Below are 21,064 nucleotides of genomic sequence, written 5' to 3'. Positions count from 1 at the left end.
TTTTCTATTGGATTTACGTCTGGGTTCTGGCTGGGCCATTCCAAAGCTTTAATTTTCTTCTGTTGAAGCCATTCTTTTGTTGATTTGGATGTATGCTTGTGGTCATTGTCATGTTGAACGGTGAAATTCCTCTTCATCTTCAGCTTTCTAGCCGATGCCTGAAGGTTTGGGGCCAAAAGTGACTGGTATTTGGAACTGTTCATAACTCCCTACACCTTTACTAAAGCCCCAATTCCAGCTGAAGAAAAGCAATCCCAAAGCATGATACTGCCACTACCATGCTTCACCGTGGAGATGGTTTTCTTTTGGTGATGCGAAGTGTTGATTTTGCAACAAATATGCCTTTTGGAATTGTGGCCAAAAAGTTCAACCTTGATCTCATCAGACCATAACACATTTTCCCACATGCTTTTGGGAGACTTGATGTATTATTTTGCAAATTTTAGCTGGGCCTGGATGCTTTTCTGTATAAGAAAAGGCTTCTGTCTTGCAACCCTACCCCATAGTCCAGACATATGGAGAATACGGGAGATTGTTGTCACATGTAGTATACAACCAGTACCTGCCAGAAATTCTTGCAGCTCCTTCAGTGTTGGTGTATGTCTCTTAGCAGCCTCTCTAACCAGTTTTTGTCTTGTCTTTTCATCAATTTTGGAGGGATGTCCAGTTCTTTGCAACATCACTGTTGTCCCATATTTTCTCCACTTTTTGATGACTGTCTTTACTGTGTTCCATGGTATATCCAATGCTGTGAACATTTTTTTCTACCCTTCTCCTGACTGATGCCTTTCAACAATGAGAGCCCTTTGATGCTTTGTAATCTCTCTGCAAACCATGGCATTTGCTGTAGCAGGCAACTGAGTAAATGTCAGGAAACTCCTACTAGGACAGCTGCAAACTGTATTTGGGGTTTATCAGAGTCTCTTTAATTGATGGCAGGTGTGTACCCAAGAAGACTGAATACTGTAATTAAATCAAAAGGTGCTTCAACAAAGTATTAGTTTAAGGGTGTGCACAGACAACAAAGAATTAGTTTAAGGGTGTACACACTTATGCAACCAGCGTATTGTACATTTTTTATTTTTTTATATTTTTTCCCTAACAGATTTGTTTTTCACTTGAATTGTACAGGTTATAGGTCACATTAAAGATGGGAAAAGTTTTGAAATGATTTATTGTGGTTTCATTTTTTTATAATGCAAAAACCTGGCATTTTAACAGGGGTGTGTAAACTTTGTATATCCACTGTATGTAGTAATGTAAGGATCATTTAAAGATGAGAATATACAACATAAGGTGAAGAAATGTCTGTCTTACCCTACAGTGGTCCTTTAGGATAATTTTCTTTCTGAGGTATGGTGCATACCTCCAACCTGCAAACACTGAAAAAAGGAACAGAGGCCCTTGAAACATTGGTGTATCCAACTAAAAATCTGGATTTTCCTCCAAGAAAAGGAAACCAGTCTGGTGGACCCCTGCCATAAACAAGCTATACAATAGAAGGAGGAAACTAGTGCAGAAAATAGTAAAATCCAAAGAAGGAAAGACATCCCTGATCAGTATCAGCAAGAAACTATGATCCCTCATAAAATAATCCAAGGCTAGCTTTGAAAGAAAAATTGCCAAGGACTCCAAAGATAACCACAAAGCGTTCTTTAGCTATGTCAAGAACCTAATTGGAAACTCTCAGATCTGCTCTGAGTTCATGCAGAATGGCACAAAATACACTGAACCGACTGATATTGCCAACATTCTGGCAGGCAGGTTTAATGCAAACTTCACTCCCCCTCTCACCCCCTAAAAGGCCCATAATCATACCAGAAGAATGTAGTGCCCCGGCAATCACTGACACACAGGTTAAAACAGCCCTATCCAAAGCCAAAAATACAGCTTCAATGGGATTAGATGGTGTCCCAGGCTGTGTCTTACATGCGCTCCAAAATGAACTAACCCCTCACCTAAACACACTGTTCAAACTCAGCCTGTCTACAGGCTATGTACCCATAGAGTGGCGTACTGCAACAGTTATCCTGCTCCACAAAGGTGGAGCCACAATGGACCCTGGGAACTATCGCCCTATAAGCCTGACTAGCCTGGCCTGCAAGGCTATGGAGCGCATCATTATGGAATTCATTAACAGAGACATTGGGAACCTTCACACATTGGACCCTACTCTGTTTGGCTTGTTAAGGGCAGATCATGCCTCCTAAACCTGGTGGACTTCTTTGAGACAGTTACCAAGGCTTTAGATGAGGGAAAGGAGATCCACATGGCCTTCCTAGACCTCACAAAGGCTTTCAACACCATTCCCTATTTTGGTATTATAGACAAGCTCACCAGCCTGAACATAAACCCCTACGTCACAAGATGGGCTGCCATTTGGCTCATGGATAGAACCCACACGGTGAGAGTTGCAGGGTCTAGGTCTGACTCTAAACCAGTTACAAGTGGTGTCCCCAGGGCTCAGTCCTGGGACCCCTCCTGTTTGGTACATACTTCTCAGAGGTACAGACAAGAACAGGAGGACTATGGCTGACCAAGTTCTCAGACGACTGCAAACTGGGGACTATAATTGACTCTCCAGCTGATACAGACATCCTCCAGAAGGGTCTCACTGAGACGGATACCTGGTGTCAAAATCATGGCCTCAAGCTAAATGCCAAAAAGTGCATAGTCATCCTCTTTGGAAAAAACAAAGTCCCCGCGAACTACCACATATGTGGTAGTCCCCTAAATACAGAAAATGTAATAAGGGATCTGGGGACCCAAGTAGATAGTAATGTCTCCTTTGATAATCATATTGCCAAGGTGGTTAGAAAATCCTTCTATGTGGCTCACCTAATCACAAAAGGGTTCGCATCTAGAACGAAAGAGGTTATTGTGCCCCTCTACTCATCACTCATCATACTCATCCTAGAGTACAATGCCCCATTTGAGATGTACTTTACAAGACACCTGCAACAGCTGAAAAGACCACAGAAGTACCTCACCAATAGGATTACTGGCCTCAAACATATGCCCTATGCAGCCTGACTGAAGAAACTCCAGCTGTACTCGGTTGCATACCACTTACTCAGAGGTGATCTCTGCCTGACATACAAGGCCATGTTCAACCCAGAATTGATGGACATGCTCCACCTAAAAAAAAAAATCCCCAAGAGCCACATTCTCTAGGGATCTAAACCTCACCACAATGATAAATAGGACGTGCTGGAGGGATAGATTCCTGTCCCAGAGACTCTCCAAGCTTTGGAGCAAGATTCCAATCTACATAAGGCAGAGCCCCTCACTAACACTCTTCAAGAGAAACCTTGAAGACTGGATGGGAAACAAAAAATTTACCCCGGGGATCACTGCAGTGACTCTGCTGGACAGAGGCACAGGGAACGTATGGCTCTGCTGGACCGAGGCACAGGGAACTAATCTAAGGGGGTGGCAAAAGCCAACACATTCTGGCTAGGCTCATAGATGCCCTCGGGCAGATAGCCTAGTACTTATCTATGAACCTGTGAACCTATGTCTAATTAACAAAATTTTAATGAAAATTGCACATAACTCTTCCTGCTTCAAGTGGGAATCTGGGATATGACTCTGAAACACACTTAAATAAACAGAGACTGACAAAAATTGTGAAAAATATAATTACATTATCAAAGAGACAGTGTAAAATCTGCAGATGTTAATGAACTATATTGCAGATTTTTACCAGACAAGGTCATTTATTTTTGCAAAAAATGAGAGTTGTAAGATGTGTGTGGTCTTCCTTTAGATTATTGTTGCCACTAGTGTGCTGGTCTTGCAGTGTGGCTTTTTTGTATTAAACAGTTTCAACAATCAAATGTGATTAGAGGGATTCAGAAAATTGCATGAAGGGGTAAATCAAGCCTGAAAATAGGGACATCCTGTAAAGGGAAAAATCAAGCCATAAATTTAGAATGATCATCCAAAATAGGGACAACTGAGAGGGCTGGTATGGTGCAGTCCTACATATACTTTATATCATAAGGTGCATGCAATGTCATATTACGTACCTCTTTTGCCTCTGTTTATTAAGAATGCTCATACTGACCTGCCTAAACCTCACTTCATAATTTTTTTGGGAGAAGTAATAACCATTTTAGTGAATCTATAAAAAAATGATTTCTGGTAAGCACAGTGTAAATCTTTCTCTCCCATCATGAAATATGCCAACCACATTTACACAACAAACAGGACAATGCATTATTTCATAATGTATAAGGAAACTTAAGCCAGTATTTTCCTGCCTTGTCATTATTCGACTCAAACAATCCATGAAAGAAGGCAATATTCCCACAATGTGAAAACATGTTAATTGTTCCTCTTCACAAATGTGGTCCTTTTGTGGGTATTAATAGTTTATCTCCATGGTCTTATCATCTCTACTGTTCAAGGTCCTTAAAGAAATGCGTCCATTAATAGTGCTTGTGTTATTTCACTGATTCTAATATTTTTCCCAGCATTCAACATGGATTTCAGCCTAATCATAGAATCACTACTGTACTCCTAGGGGTTGTAAGTAAAGTCAAAATGAGGATTGAGTGAAGCGTGCAGATACCCTAGCACAAGCTGTCAGGGGACGCAATCAGCAGCTGTAAGTTATGGGGTAGTGCAGTACTGACATTTTTTTATAAGGATGTAAGGGTATACTGGCTTCTTTAATGAATTAATGAATGAATGCTGGTACCTCATTTAATGTAACAGGTCAAGCACTGCATGTGGTTAATTGACTGCAGCAAGCTAGTAAGAATTTTTTTTTTCTGGCTTGTTAACTCTCACTCAGGGGAGATACCATTGTAACAATCTGCATTGGATGCCTTATGGGGTTTACTTCAAATTAACAAAATTTCACTTACCCGAATTTTAAATGCTTCAGATGATGACACTGAATTTGTATAGTTTTACCAGGGTACAGAAACAGTCAGCCAACATGGACAAAAAAAACAAACTGAACCATATCAAACCCACCCAAGTGGGGGGCTTCACTTTCCACACCTCCCATGTCCCCCCACCCCTCTATCTGTATATATCAACTCTGAGATTGCATTATAGTGGGAAAAAGGGCAAACTCCTGAATGCTAGCTGTATGCTCCTTTCCCTGGTGAAAATATCAGTGTTGTGAATGTTTGCTTAAATGCAAGTTTGTTGTTATTGTTTCGATCATTTAAAACTCGGGTAAGTAAAATTTCATTAATTTGGCATAGATACACCTGATGACATAGCTATGGTTCTATATAGATGAATTAATTTGACCCCCGATGGACAAGCCCAACTTTGTAGATATTATATATCTTAATGGAGCTATGGTCTTTGAAATTATTATCCATGCAAATAGGGTTGCCACCTTTCTCTGTGGCAAAAACTGGACCAAAACCTCACCCCTGGCACCACCCACAGTTCCACCCCTCTCCAATCATTTCAAGACATCTGATCATTCTGAGGTGGACTGCCTTCTTTTTCCTTTTTTAGCTATTCCTTGTTTTCACTGCATCATCTTAGTGATGCTTTTTATTTAAAAGGTTAATCTCAGGATGGATTTTTACAAATTCCAGAAATCTGTTTGTGCAGATAAACAGAACACCAGAGTCTGTACTCTCAGAAAACATAAAAAGCCATCCTGAGCAAGTAACTGACCCCACACAACTGTGCTACATCCAATATAAATGCCAATAGTATCCAAAAAATCCAAAGTCCGAAGGCAAGTAAAGCTGTTTATTAACATAGAATATACAAAGGGTTAAGGGTTTTTCGTCTCAAGCTGTAAGAGACTTCATCAGAACAAATGGCACTAGTAACTGAAACCTTTATATAACAATCTGTTATATAAAATATATATGTTTATAATTAAAAATATTAAATCCATTTAACATATTCATAACCCCTAAGGAGGTCTGAAAGAATAGAAAATCAAAACAGGCAAAAAAAATTTTTTTTTTCCAAAAACCCACACTCTGAGAGGGGGAAGGGTCCGAAGCATAGGAAGAGGTCAGGCAAACAGAAAGAGGAACAATTAACCATCAAGCCCAATGCCTGCAAATTACATAGTACCTTGGGAGCTAAAGAGATAGAGACCACACATGGAGGAGTTATGAATATGTTAAATGGATTTAATATTTTTAATTATATGAACATAGTTGAGAATTTTTAATATTTTTAATTATATGAACATAACAGTTGAGAATTTATACATTGCGCTTTTTAAAAATGGCTTTAAATTTGTACCATCGGGCAAAATAGGTACTGTTGATGTACTTAGTGAACCATGTCTCTTAACGAGGAAGTTAAACCTACAAATTTTATTTAAAAACAGTGAAAATGGCATCTCACTCAAAAATACTGGTGTTACTATGCATAAGAAAAGTTATTTTAATCCACCACTGCACCCCCCTCTTTCAGTGTTTGAAAAATCCTGAGTGGAAGACATCCACAACACCATTAATAATAAGAAAAAGAGTTTCCATAGCATGTCAAAGGAAGAAACACAATTATTAAGAGAATTAAGGGAAAACTAGGATATTAGCATTATGAAACCTGGCAAAGGCTGGGGAGTGGTTTTGTTTGATAGAATAAATTTACAATAACCAACTTTTAGAAATTTTCTATGATACTGACAAATACCAACAGACTTCTAAGAATGAAGTATTTATTATGCATAGAAAAATTAAGATTTTCTTGAAGACTCCCTCTTACAGGGCATCATTAATGTGAACTTATTTGAAGTTTTGCAACTAGAACATCCTACTATTCCTCTGGTCTTTGGAGTTGCCAAAATTTACAAAAGGATTGACCACCCACCCTTCAGGGTTAGTATAGCAGCCCATAATAGTCCCACATACTCTTTAGGGGTATTTGTAGTCAGGCTACTTAAGGACTTAATAAAACCAGTTGACTATTTACTAAAGGATTCATGGGACTTTTTAACCAAAATTCAGGCCAGTTGGTTTAGTGATGAGTGCTGCTTCTCAATATTTGATGTTAAAGACTTGTTTACCTCTATACCCCATTCTGAAGGACTTTATTTTATGATACAGTCAGAGAACTAACCCCCCCCCCAAGTGACACAATGCTGAATTTTTTGATGGTTACTATGGAATATATTTTGAATAATAATTAGTTTATGTTTGAAGGAGAATTTTTCAAACAAGTTAAAGGGGTAGCAATGGGTGCAACCTGTGCACCCATATATGCCAATTTAGTCCTATATATGTGGGAGAAAAAACATGTTTTTTGCTCAGATTTCTCAGAGGACTGGTTAGCCTATTACAGATACCTTGACGATGTTTATTTTATGGAAGTCTGCTAAGAAGATAAATGTATTTTTGAATTATCTAAATAGTATTGGTGACACCTTCCTTTTACAGGATCTGAATCTGAAAACAGTATAGATTTTTTTAGATATAACTTTGTTTAAAGATGAAACTCACAGAAGGTTTGGTTCCAAAATGTTTAGAAAGAAAACTTTCTCCAACTACCTGGATTACCAGAGTAACCACCCAGGACATATGAAGAGAAACATCTTTAAAGGACAGTTGATATGAGCAGCTACGATATGTTCAGATTCGGATAGCTTTTTGAAGGAAGTAAACATTATCATAGATAAGTTTAAAAAAAGAGGGTAACTCCAAGATTATGGAAGTAAAATTAGGATGGGGGTAACAAATACAAACCCCTCCTAAACAATAGCATGTCAGCTACACTTGACAAAGTATCCAAATGCAAATCAAATTTCTAAAGCAGTATGGTACGGGTATGAACACAAACGAGGAACCTTGTTCAGCAAGGACAAAGCACACCAGTTATAAAAGACTTAACGCTTTTAATTCCACAAAAAGAGCGTTTTCGCCACGGACATCCGTGGCTTCCTCAGAGAATGCAAAAGTTACAATAAAACAAGTGAAATTAACAGTTTATAATAGAAAAAATACAGGAAATGACATCATTGCCACATCCTAAAGTGCCGCAGCACACGTTAATCTAAAAAACAATATGAAAACTATTTAAAAAGTGCCCCATTATGTGATCAATGTAAAAAGACAATAAACTGCTCATCCTTTCTGTTAGTTGGAAATTGTCCACCCATCCAGGCTTGACAAAAATGTATTTTTTTTAAAAATGTATTTTTTTAAAAAACTATGCATAGAAACAACTTTTTCTATAAGGTAAAATGGACTAATCATAGCCTAATATAAAGTGGTACACAAACCACCTAAATGCCCATTGTTTGTGTACTCGTTATATAAGTGTCTAACGGGATAAAGCATACAAAAACAAACACAATGCAAAGGTAACAAGGAAGTAAAAATATGTACATGTATATATATGTATTAAACCTGCAAGTTTTGATTAATAATGGTATTGTGTTGTTGTGTAGAAATTAGAAACCTACATTAAACATCACTAGTGCAACTACAAAAGCACCATGAATATAAAGGCGTCTTTTGCCTCTAGGCACTGTCTCAGAGTTATCGAAAGTAACTTCTCAACTTTAGGACAGGAGCAATGTTACAATTACTATTAAGGCCGGGATGATTAAATGCATCCAAGCGCAACTGCCATTCCAGTTCTTTGTTCTCCAAAATCAAGGAGAAAGGACCACCCCTAGGTGTTAAAGGAACGTGATCTATTGCCATGAACTTAAAACTGTGGCCTGGATTTAAGGCAATGTGCTTAGCTAAAGCATTATCATCCCTGTTGTTTCTAATCGCGTATAAGTGCTCAGAATTCTCTCGTAACCTTCTGTCAGTTTTCCCAATATAGAACCCCCGGCAGCAGTTGCACAAAGCAATATATATGATAGATCTACTCTCACAATTTAGGGGTGACCTAATGGTGTACTTGACATCCCTTACTTGGAACGTCTCCCCAACACAAATGTTGTTACAATACTTACAAAACCCACACCTACTCATTCCTCTCTTTTTAAAAAAGGAACCTCCATGCTTGTCCCTTTGTATGAGTTCTTTAAGATTGTTAGATCTCCTGAAGATGAATCTAGGTTCCACCCCCAATTTTTCAACCAGAAACCCATTTGAAGAGATAAGATACCAGTTTTTCCTGATGATATCTAAAATACCTTGAGTGTTCATACTAAAAGTAGTAACAAAACTCAAAGAGAAATTGCATTCTGGTCTTGGAGATGTGCTTGTAATACTCGCCTGTTCACCCAGCAAAACATCAGGGTACCCCCTATTTAAGAACATCTCCTTCAACAAAGTGCACTCCTTGGTGAAGTCCACAAATGTACTGCACATTCTTCCTGCCCTCACCAGCTGGCCCTTCACAATGGACCTTTTTTGATGTTTTGCTGGGTGAACTCATTGAGGAAGTCACATCTAAAAGGACAAAAGGTTTTTATAAACCCTTACTTTTTCAATATAAACTAGCATCGAATGATGCCGATGAGAACCCAAGTCAAGCTATGTTTTCTGAGGGGGTAGAGGCGAGTATTACAAGCACATCTCCAAGACCAGAATGCAATTTCTCTTTGAGTTTTGTTACTACTTTTAGTATGAACACTCAAGGTATTTTAGATATCATCAGGAAAAACTGGTATCTTATCTCTTCAAATGGGTTTCTGGTTGAAAAATTGGGGGTGGAACCTAGATTCATCTTCAGGAGATCTAACAATCTTAAAGAACTCATACAAAGGGACAAGCATGGAGGTTCCTTTTTTAAAAAGAGAGGAATGAGTAGGTGTGGGTTTTGTAAGTATTGTAACAACATTTGTGTTGGGGAGACGTTCCAAGTAAGGGATGTCAAGTACACCATTAGGTCACCCCTAAATTGTGAGAGTAGATCTATCATATATATTGCTTTGTGCAACTGCTGCCGGGGGTTCTATATTGGGAAAACTGACAGAAGGTTACGAGAGAGAATTTACGAGCACTTATACGCGATTAGAAACAACAGGGATGATAATGCTTTAGCTAAGCACATTGCCTTAAATCCAGGCCACAGTTTTAAGTTCATGGCAATAGATCACGTTCCTTTAACACCTAGGGGTGGTCCTTTCTCCTTGATTTTGGAGAACAAAGAACTGGAATGGCAGTTGCGCTTGGATGCATTTAATCATCCCGGCCTTAATAGTAATTGTAACATTGCTCCTGTCCTAAAGTTGAGAAGTTACTTTCGATAACTCTGAGACAGTGCCTAGAGGCAAAAGACGCCTTTATATTCATGGTGCTTTTGTAGTTGCACTAGTGATGTTTAATGTAGGTTTCTAATTTCTACACAACAACACAATACCATTATTAATCAAAACTTGCAGGTTTAATACATATATATACATGTACATATTTTACTTCCTTGTTACCTTTGCATTGTGTTTGTTTTGTATGCTTTATCCCGTTAGACACTTATATAACGAGTACACAAACAATGGGCATTTAGGTGGTTTGTGTACCACTTTATATTAGGCTATGATTAGTCCATTTTACCTTATAGAAAAAGTTGTTTCTATGCATAGTTTTTTAAAAAAATACATTTTTAAAAAAAATACATTTTTGTCAAGCCTGGATGGGTGGACAATTTCCAACTAACAGAAAGGATGAGCAGTTTATTGTCTTTTTACATTGATCACATAATGGGGCACTTTTTAAATAGTTTTCATATTGTTTTTTAGATTAACGTGTGCTGCGGCACTTTAGGATGTGGCAATGATGTCATTTCCTGTATTTTTTCTATTATAAACTGTTAATTTCACTTGTTTTATTGTAACTTTTGCATTCTCTGAGGAAGCCACGGATGTCCGTGGCGAAAACGCTCTTTTTGTGGAATTAAAAGCGTTAAGTCTTTTATAACTGGTGTGCTTTGTCCTTGCTGAACAAGGTTCCTCGTTTGTGTTCATTCAGTTTGCTTACTTCCTTGTTGATCAAGTATGGTACGGGTAGTCAGGAAGTGAAAAAGATATTAACAAAAAATTGGACAATCTTTAAAAGCAATCCTGATATTCTTGAACACATTGAACAAGTTCCCAGTTTTGTTTATAAAACAGGTAAAAACTTAAAATGGCTATTCGAATATGAGTTATTATACCACCAGGTACCAGAGAAGGGGACAACAAAATGTGGGGTATGTCGGCAGTGCCCATTTATTATGGAGAACCAGACTGTTGCCCTGGAACATGTACCCTTTAAAATTATGTTGAAAAAGGGCAATTGTGGTACCAGGGGTATTGTTTATTTGGCCTTGTGTACCACATGTAGCTATTTCTATAATGGGAAAACAGAGCATAGCCTTATGAAATGTGTTTATGAACATATATATATGCTATTAATAAAGCCAATACAAATAATGCCCCTTTATAAGCATTGTCTAATTTGTAAAGGTACTAGTAGGTTCAAATTTGGGATTTTGGACATTCTAGTTGACAACATTAGAGGAGGCTGGTGGGAACTAGACCTGGAGATCAGAGAACTACATTGGCAGCTAAAATTAAATGCCATGGTACCTCCAGATAGGAACAACAACAGCACTATTGTCCCCCTTCTAAAAACATGCTCTTACTCTATAAATATTATTCATAATAACAGAACATACATTCTCTTATATATGTTTTCTAAGTCAGATTTGATTTTATGCTTTATATTCATTCACAGGATGTACCTTTTTTATGCTTGTTTTACTTTACTTAGAATTGTTACATATTTTTATGCTTTGTGCCTTTAAGTCCCTCCATACTTAATTATTCTAATTAGTAACAGATTGTTATATAAAGGTTTCAGTTACTAGTGGCATTTGTTCTGATGAAGTCTCTTACAGCTTGAGTTGAAAACACTTAACCTTTTGTATATTCTGTGTTAATAAACAGCTTTACTTGCCTTCGGGCTTTGGATTTTTTGGATATTATTGACATTTGTATTGGATGTAGCACAGTCGTGTGGGGTCAGTTACTTGCTCAGGATGGCTTTTTATGTTTTCTGACAGTTTGGTTGAGCCACCTTTTTGACACACTGCTTTTGCTTTAGATTGTGTACTCTGCTTTCTGGACAACTAGACTAATATTCCTATTTCTGGATAGTCCAGAAAGAATACCAGATATGCAACATCTCTACATGCAAAGCTTCTACAGATCATGCAACGTTTTGGTGTAACCTCCAGTGCATGTGGATGGTTCTTAATTTAACTTATAGATAGACTCCAAGTGGTTAGATGAAATCACTTCACCACCTCCCTTGTACCAACTGACATTAGCGAACCATAATGTTGTGCCAAGATCCATTGTTGTATATTGTCTTTATGAACGAAATGATGAATTGCTATGCCAGTGCCAAAGTGGCCCAATATTCAAAAAAAAACAATCCATTCTTCTGCAGATAATTATGCTACATGGAAAACAAATTGCAAATTTATTTTCATACACTGCAAAATTGGCCTATTAATCAATGACTGGATCAAAATGCAAATAAGACTAATTTTGTGCTTTTTTCGCAGACATGCTTGCAGTATACTGCCATGTTAGTCACGACCAGTTATTCATTACTATTACCTGCAACTCTTAACCGTCATTTCCTCAACAAGTGTCCAAACAAAGTAGTATATATTTTTGATACATATACTGACAACCAGCCAAGCCTGATTCACAAATAATTACAAAAGTCACTCATGCAAATTAAAAACTAGGATAACCTTATAGGGCTATTACATTTTTTTCTGAAAGCATTGTATAAGATCAGAGGTTAGTACTAGGCTAATTGCCCTTGTGGAACATTTAAAGCTTAGATAATTACCCCATGTAAGAATCAAACCCTGCATTTTGTGTCTGTAAGGTAAACACCTTAACTATTATACTAACCTCCCACCCTTCTATCATCTTCCTTCCCTGATTCTGTTAACAAGTGCTATCTCATTAAGTACCCCATCCTTATTTCTTTTTCTTCTTTTTTTACCCTCTCTTCAGATAAAATGGAACTAGCTTATAGCTGAATACTACATCTTGTGTGGGTCACCATGCCAGGATACATCATCACTTGTCCATTTATCAAGATGAACCAGGTTTTGACTGACCATCACCTTGCACTAAGAATGACCACATGCTTCCATCTAAACAGCTTAATTTTGCATATATGCACAGGTGCCTCTCCCTTTCCAATATCATGAACTGCAGACCACTTCAACAAGATCTCAAATCATGTACTGAGGGACATGTTTAAGTTGATTTTAATAAAAGCAAGATTAATTGCCATTTTATAAGTAATTATAGGATACCCATTTTGTCCCCTTCTGAGAATGATAGCTATGGTAACAACTTAAGTGAATTCCCCATTAAACCCAGAAATTCCCAATGCAGTAGTAGGAGAGACAAGGTTAATAAGAGTTTGCAGTCTTACTTAAATATGCAACCAGTACATGTAGCATATATGAAATGCAGGAGGAGACAATTCTGGGCACATTGTGGGTACTGAGAAGAGACCTCTTGATGAACATCAAAGACTAAAGCAAAACTGATTTCATGAACTTTAATTATGCCCTGACTCAGGCATGGGTTCGACTCCCATCAAGGTTTATAAAATCCTAAGAATTTGGAAAAATTTAAAAAAAGCATACATAGGAAATATAAAGAAATACATACTTATTTATCTATTATTATTGATATAATAACTCTTTTCTGTTATTTATTTACTTCAATGTATTCCATAGCAGCATAAGAACAATAACAGGCAAGCAATTATAGGGAGCATACAATGCATAACTACATATATATATATATATATATATATATATATATATATATATATATACACACACACACACACATATATATATATATATATATATATATATATATATATATATATATATATATATATATATATATATATATATATATATATATATATATAAATATACACATGTAAATGCTCTTGCCATCCTTACTGACCATGTAATAGTGCTCTCTTGCTAGACTGAGCACAGGACTGCACTTATTTATTATTTATCTATTTATTTTACATTTGGTTAATGGGAGAGTCTGACTGGGTGAAGACCCATTTTCAGAGGAGTCCCGGGGAGAAAACCTGCTGTTATAAAATTTTACAATGTAGCCGATATCTTTTTCTGTCAATATACGTACTGCAGTAGACAGTTTTACAGAGATGCAGTATGTACAGGTTTTTATAAATGGCAATCCAGGTAAATTTACACAACGTTAAATATGCTTAAGTATAGCTAGTAGTCACAGAGAGCTGGAATAGCAAGAGCAAGCAATCTTACAGCCACCTAGCCTGGAGTAATACAGGTAGAAAAGCCTAGTGTCGGAAGGAAACTTTTAAGGGAATTTTTAAACTGACTGGTATTGATAGTACTTCTAATAGTAAAAGGAAGTGAATTCCATACTTTTGTTACATAGTGCGAGTATAGGAAATCACCAATAGTCTAGGTGGATCCGCTCACTTGTAGTATTGATTTATTTTTAGATCTTTAGACTGTGGTTAGTAGAATACGGTTGCAGAATGTTTAACGGAGTTGTTTTTTTTCAGCCTGATATAATAGTTTGTGTGCCATGATTAGCTGATTGTAGGATAGTAGTTGCACTAGTTCTAGCCAGGATAGTTTTTTAAGGAGTGACAACAGTGGTGTATCTGATGTGGACAGTCAAGTTTCTTTACTAGGTAACATTGGAGTTAACTTGTGTCTGCTCATCTATTCACCAAGTCTAACCTTAAAGATAACTGAGATAATACTCTGTATGACCACAGAGGTAACTAGACTGGGAATACCTTACAATAGGAATCTATCCTACCAGCAAGTATTGTTTATTTGTTGGTGTGGAAGTATCCATAGAGAGGGATTTACAGAGTTTCTGGCCTTGTGAAGAAATAGCATATCAAGTAATACTGGTTCTTTCATATCTTGAAAAAGGACAGGTAGGTCCTCTTAGTGCAGCTGGTAGGTTAATAAGTATAAGGCAAGTTGTGTTAATCTACTGGGATAATAGGAAATATGTAAAGTATTTAATGTTCTTGGTTAAAAATCTTTAAGACCTTTCTAGCTGAGTGATATGCTTAGATTTATAGATATCAGAAAAACTGAAATATTTGATGATATGTCTGATAAGGGCAAAGTACAGCTGTACAATGACATCCCTGGATCTTGTGGATATCCCCCTGGAAATTATCTGAGCCTGACAGAAAGATTTCCAAATTTAAAAACTATGGTAGAAACACAATGATTGAATATGAGATAGTTGTCCATATAATAACCCAACCTCTTATGACCATGTCACCCTGAAGTGGACTACCATTTATAACATAGGATGTGACAGCATCTTTATTTTACACATCGTACCATATTTTATCTTTTCGCATTTGGTTTACAATGATTTTTGGTACAGTAACTAAGTGCATATTCCATCTCTTGCTGGAGTTGTTAAGTATCAAAGAATGAGTAGAGAACAGCTTGGTCTCCCCTGCAAACTTGGCCAACTGCAGTTTGCTATATGAAGACTGATCCATTATTTCAGACCTTTTCTGCCTGTCCTGTGAAACTAAAAAGGTAATCTACAATCTAAAATATTCAGCTCTAGATATAAATCTTTTGACTCTGTGAAATTGTTTTAAACAAACTGGGTGAGGCTTTAAATGGTTAAAATAAAAATAATATTGTTCACACCTTATACCCCAATCCCCCAGATTATGTATACTAACTCCTAAGCCACACAATTGTGGAAAAAATGAAAAGCCAAAAAAAGTTAAATAAGTAATACTGTGCAAAATATGTTGGAGCAGTAATTCCTAATGTGGACCATCAATTAAAAAGTTGCAGATAAGGGAATGAGTTGAGGCCTTGCTGGATTATACCTAACCAAAGGGAGGGAAATCAGTATAAATAAGTTTCACACCAAACAGTCTCAGATTTTCTGCATAATCTACTTATGCATCTCCACATCTATTTGATAACTTCCAAATGCTCAATCTCATGCTATTTTTGCCTTCAAAGATAACTATTCTTCCTTTCTTTACTATGTTATGGCTCTTCATATTGACTCTAATGTAGTTTTCCCTTGGAATACATCAACAATTATTTGAATTTGGGGCTTTCCAAGATGGTTGTACACTGATCAGCAACTTAATTTCAGCTCTCCTTGTGTGAAAAAAGAAACTGATAGATAAGGGCCAGTAATTCCACCTGATTTAGTAAAATTCAGTTCCTGGCTAGTAACTACGCTGCTCGGATGCCAGCAAAGAAAAAACTAAGAGAGCCTGAAAGAAAATCAACTAGAAAAGGTGACTAGAAAACACTGACAGAAAAATGCAGCAGCTGTTCATCAAAAGCAGTTCAAGATTCAGCTTTGGTACAACAGATGGCTTCCAGTAATTTAGAGGAAAAAATAAGTCAAATGTGCTCTGTGTTGATTACAATAAATGAAACATTAAAGGAGTATATAAACTCAAATAACAAAAGTCTAGAAAAAAATGGAAGATAATTTAAACAACTATTTAGATGACCTGAGGAAACTGCAAAAATCAGAGGCTGAAATGAAGAAAAGGCTGCTTAAGAAGGGCTGTTTTAATAATGGTAGCATTAGAGGCCAGAACCTGAGAGTTTTTGATATAGCAACACAACTGGAAGGGACAGGGACAGACTGTAATAATTTTATGAAAGGGCAAATAACTAACTGTACTGGTATTCCACAGCAGGAATTGAAAAGGCACATCATGAGTATGCTCCAAACCTGGCCTTGAGAAAGCAGCCAATATATGCATTAGTAAATATGCAATTATAACAGCAGAAATAGTTGATCCTAACAAAACTGTAGCAAATGGGCAAAATGTTAAAAATTGGCAATGGTAGAGTGTTTATGAGAAATGATTATTCACTGTATACCAGGCAGAAGAGACACAAATGTATCCCGGCAATCAGGGAATGTCAAGAGGCAGGTGTGAGATTTAAGCTGCTGCATCCAGCTGTCTTCAGAATATATTTTTCCTGGAGGATCAAAGTAATTTTTTGATGCAGAACAAACTATGGAGTAAATACAAAGGTTTGTCCAACAAAAAATGAGCCATCAAACAGAAGGGACTCTTCATTTTTTTGATAATAAAGCTCATAGAGAGGCTTTGACAGTGCCACTTTTTTCAGTCTTGCAGAGGAAAATGATTGAGAGACAGAAAAAAGCATAGCAGTTGACTAGAAGAATTGGGAGTAACTTGGAATTAAACTGGAGTCTAGGTTTGGGAGATGGAGATGAACAGGAAGAAGACCAGCAACACAGAAATTAGTGAGTAAATGTGAGACTATAAAGTGTCAATCACATTTTTGAAATATGGCTTTACAAGAAAAGACGCTGAGAATGATTGGAGTTTGGTTGACTTTGTTACACTTGGGGGACTGACAGGCATTTGCCTCACTTCATTTCATTAATGTTTGGAAGGATACTAAAAATAAAAATCATATAAAAAGAGAAAATAACTGTAAGTAAAACAGCTTTTTTGTTTTTAACAGTATTTCTATGAAGCATTTCATGATATAAAGTGCATGTTATATAGTAAAGATTTTTAGTTATTTTTCTATTAATTTGTTTCATAGAATACTGTGGTCTCTCTCTCTCTCTCTCTCTCTCTCTCTCTCTATCTCGCTCTCTCTCTCTGCAGTTAGTTTCCCCACCCTCACTCCCTATTCTTGTTTTGGTATTAAGCTTGGTGGCTTTGGAATTGCCTGCCCCTCCGGTAAATTTGTGTTTGAACACTCTACCTGGGTCTAGCTCATTTGCTCACTCAACCGAGTACAGTGAGATTATATTTTGACTTCAGACACTCCTACCAGTCCCATCTATTCAGCTGCATCCCAGCTCTATCCCAGCTCATTCTACCTAATATAGAGAGAACATTTGAGAAGGGCAAGCCATTTAGCTCCTTAACCTTGAATTATCTTCTGTTTCTCCTTTCTCCCTTTCCACTTTACAAAACAAAACACAACAATTATAAGCTTGTTTCTATCATTTCCTGTAACTAATCTAGTCCAGATACAGATTTGCTGTATTCAGGACTGTTTGTAAGCTTCTGAAGGAAGCCTTCTAGCTTATCAGTGGGTAGGTAGCCTAGATGTTTCTGGCCCAGAAATTGTAGTTTATTGGCCATCTGGACAGTTTTTTCATATCGTTCAACTTTCTTGTTTAAAAGTCTGTGTTTGAACTTGCTTCCCACCTTTCCTGTAACTAGTCTAGTCCAGATACAGAATTGCTGTATCCAAGACTGTTTGTAAGCTTCTGAGCCCCCCAAGCCTTTCTGTGTTGGGGGGAAACCTACTAGCTTATCAGTGGGAGTGGTAAGCACTATGTAGCCTGTCTACCAGAAGAGTGGTTTCTTGCTCAGAAATTGTAGTTTATTGTCCGTTTGGGCAGTTTTTCCATCTCTTTCAACTTTTTGTTTAAAAGCCCACATTTGCTCTTATTTCCCACCTTTCCTGTAACTAGTCCAGTACAGATACAGATTTGGGGTATCTAGGACTGTTTGTAAGATTCTGAGTCCCCAAGCTTTTCTGTGTTGGAGGGAAGCCTTCTAGCTTATCAGTGGGAGTGGTAAGCACTAGGCAGCCTATCTACCGCAAGAGTGGTTTCTGGCCAAGCAATTGTAATTTATTGGCCATTTGGGCAGTTTTTCATTCTATTTCAACTTTCTGATTTAAAATCCCACATTTGCACTTGTTTCCCACCTTTCCTATAACTAGTCTAGTCCAGATACATAGTTGCTGTATCCAGGACTGTTTGTAAGCTTCTGAGCCCCCTAAGCCTTTCTGTGTTGGAGGGAAACCTTCTAGCTTATCAGTAGGAGTGGTAAGCACTAGGCAGCCTATCTACCATAAGAGGAGTGGTTTCTGGGCCAGAAATTGTAGTTCATTTGCCGTTTGGGCAGTTTTTTTCCATTTATTTCAATGTTCTAATTTAAAATCCCTCATTTGCACTTGTTTCCCACTTTTCCTATAACTAGTTTAGTCCAGATACAGATTTGCTGTATCCAGGACTGTTTTTAAGCATCTGAGCCCCCAAGTCTTTCTGTGTCTGAGGGAAGCCTTCTAGCTTGTCAGTAGGAGTGGTAAGCACTAGGTAGCATATCTACCACAAGAGGAGTGGTTTCTGGCCCAGAAATTGTAGTTTATTGGCCGTTTGGGCAGTCTTTCCATCTCTTGCAACTTTCTGGTTTAAAAGCCCATGCTTGTGCTTGTTTTCCACCTTTCCTGTAACTAGTCTATTCCAGATACATATTTGCTGTATCCAGGACTGTTTGTAAGCTTCTGAGTGGTGCCATCGTCTGCTCTTCAACTTTTCCCTTAGATCTGCTAGTTCTCTATCTATCTCCCCTACTGCACTTTTGCTAGCTTATTAGTCTAGCACATTACCAGACTTCTTGTAGCAATTATTGTAGCACACAAAAGTGCTACCAGCACTAAACCTTCTATAAGGAAACAGCTCCAATAATTATTATTAATGCCCACCCCTCTAGGCATGTCTAAAGGTCAGTTCCCTTTGGTTTCTCCTATTAACCTGGTGAACTTGGGCATCCTGAGGCAATGTATCAACTGCCTCATGTACACAGACAACCCTTTCCTCTTACATCCCAACTCTCAGACTTGCGAGAGGTGCACTTATATATCCAAACTGGAAGCCACGCACTCTCCAGCCAAGACCGGTATAGCTAGTCAAGAGGAGAAAGTAAATACTTGCACCACACCACATGGAACACATAGCCCTACAGAACACACACCAGCACTGCCTTCACATAAAAACACAAACTACACACCCACCTTTGTGGAGGCTCTCAATAAAAGTATATCCAAACAGCAGAGACCTCAAGGCAGAAATGCACTCGACCACCACAACACAACACTAATCATGAGACACATAACTCTCCTAAACAGTGTGCCACTCAACCAAATCCCCTAAGGCAAAACAGCATGCCCAACACGCTAGACATAGGGGACTTGATAGTGAGGCACACTGATGTCCCACTCACAAGGTTGAATAAGGAGAAAGTAACAGTCAGCTCCCTGTCAGGTGCCAAGATCCACCACATAATGCATGCACTTAGGTCCCTCAACAACAGGTACAAATATGACTCTGTCATTGTACATGTGCGTGTGAATGACCTGAGATGTACCTCCCTGGACTGCATGAAAAGAGACATGGAGGAGCTCTCGGATTATGTAGCCCAGACAGGTATGACCTTAGCCCTGAGCAGCACCCTATAATCACCCAGAATTATACCACAGTACAAGCAGAAAATGATTGATTTCAACAACTGGCTACGTTTCTGGTGTCATTCTAAGGGGATCCATTATCTGTCTGCTTCGAATGACATGATTGACAGACCTCAATGCTTTGTCAGAGATGGCATGCATCTGTCATCCCTGGACTTCTGGCTACTGGCCAAGGCTCTCACCACCCCTATAATGCCTTTTTTAGGTGGTGTTCAAAAGACCAAATTACTACCGTAACAGCTACGAACAAATGCAATCTGAGGGTCATGCTACTCAACGGTAGAAGCCTAAATTTCAAAATACGCTCACTCAAAGCACTTCTTAAAATGGAGAACATCAACCTTTGTGCTGTAACAGAGACCTGGTTCAAGGCAGCAGAACGCACCTATGCACTACCAGGCTATGCCTCATTCCACACCTTGCAACCCCAAAACTTGGACCGAAGCTCCAAAGGCGGTGGTGTTTCCATATTCATAAAGGATGCACACACCTCCAGACTGGTAGCCCAACATAACACATCAGAGATACTTCAGGTGCAGCTAACATTGGGTATGACAGCAATATAGGTTGTAGCCTGCTATAGGTCCCCAACCATGTCCCAAGACTCACACTCTATGTTCCTAAGCACCCTGGAGAATATTAGGGTCAAACCTAATATTCTCATGCTGGGTGACTTCAACTACCCCTCCATCCACTGGGAAAACAACTCATGTACCAATAAACTTGCCCAACATTTCCTGGAATTCATTAATTCCAATGCCCTGAACCAGCTCGTTCTTATCCCCAGTAGAGTTAGCGACATCCTTGACCTGGTCATTACTAACATGGGTGACCGTTGCTCTACACCTATAGT

Source organism: Protopterus annectens, chromosome 12.part0, assembly GCF_019279795.1.
Source record: "Protopterus annectens isolate FY-2018-M chromosome 12.part0, PAN1.0, whole genome shotgun sequence".
NCBI lineage: Eukaryota > Metazoa > Chordata > Ceratodontiformes > Protopteridae > Protopterus > Protopterus annectens.
Note: the sequence above shows the minus strand (reverse complement) of the source record.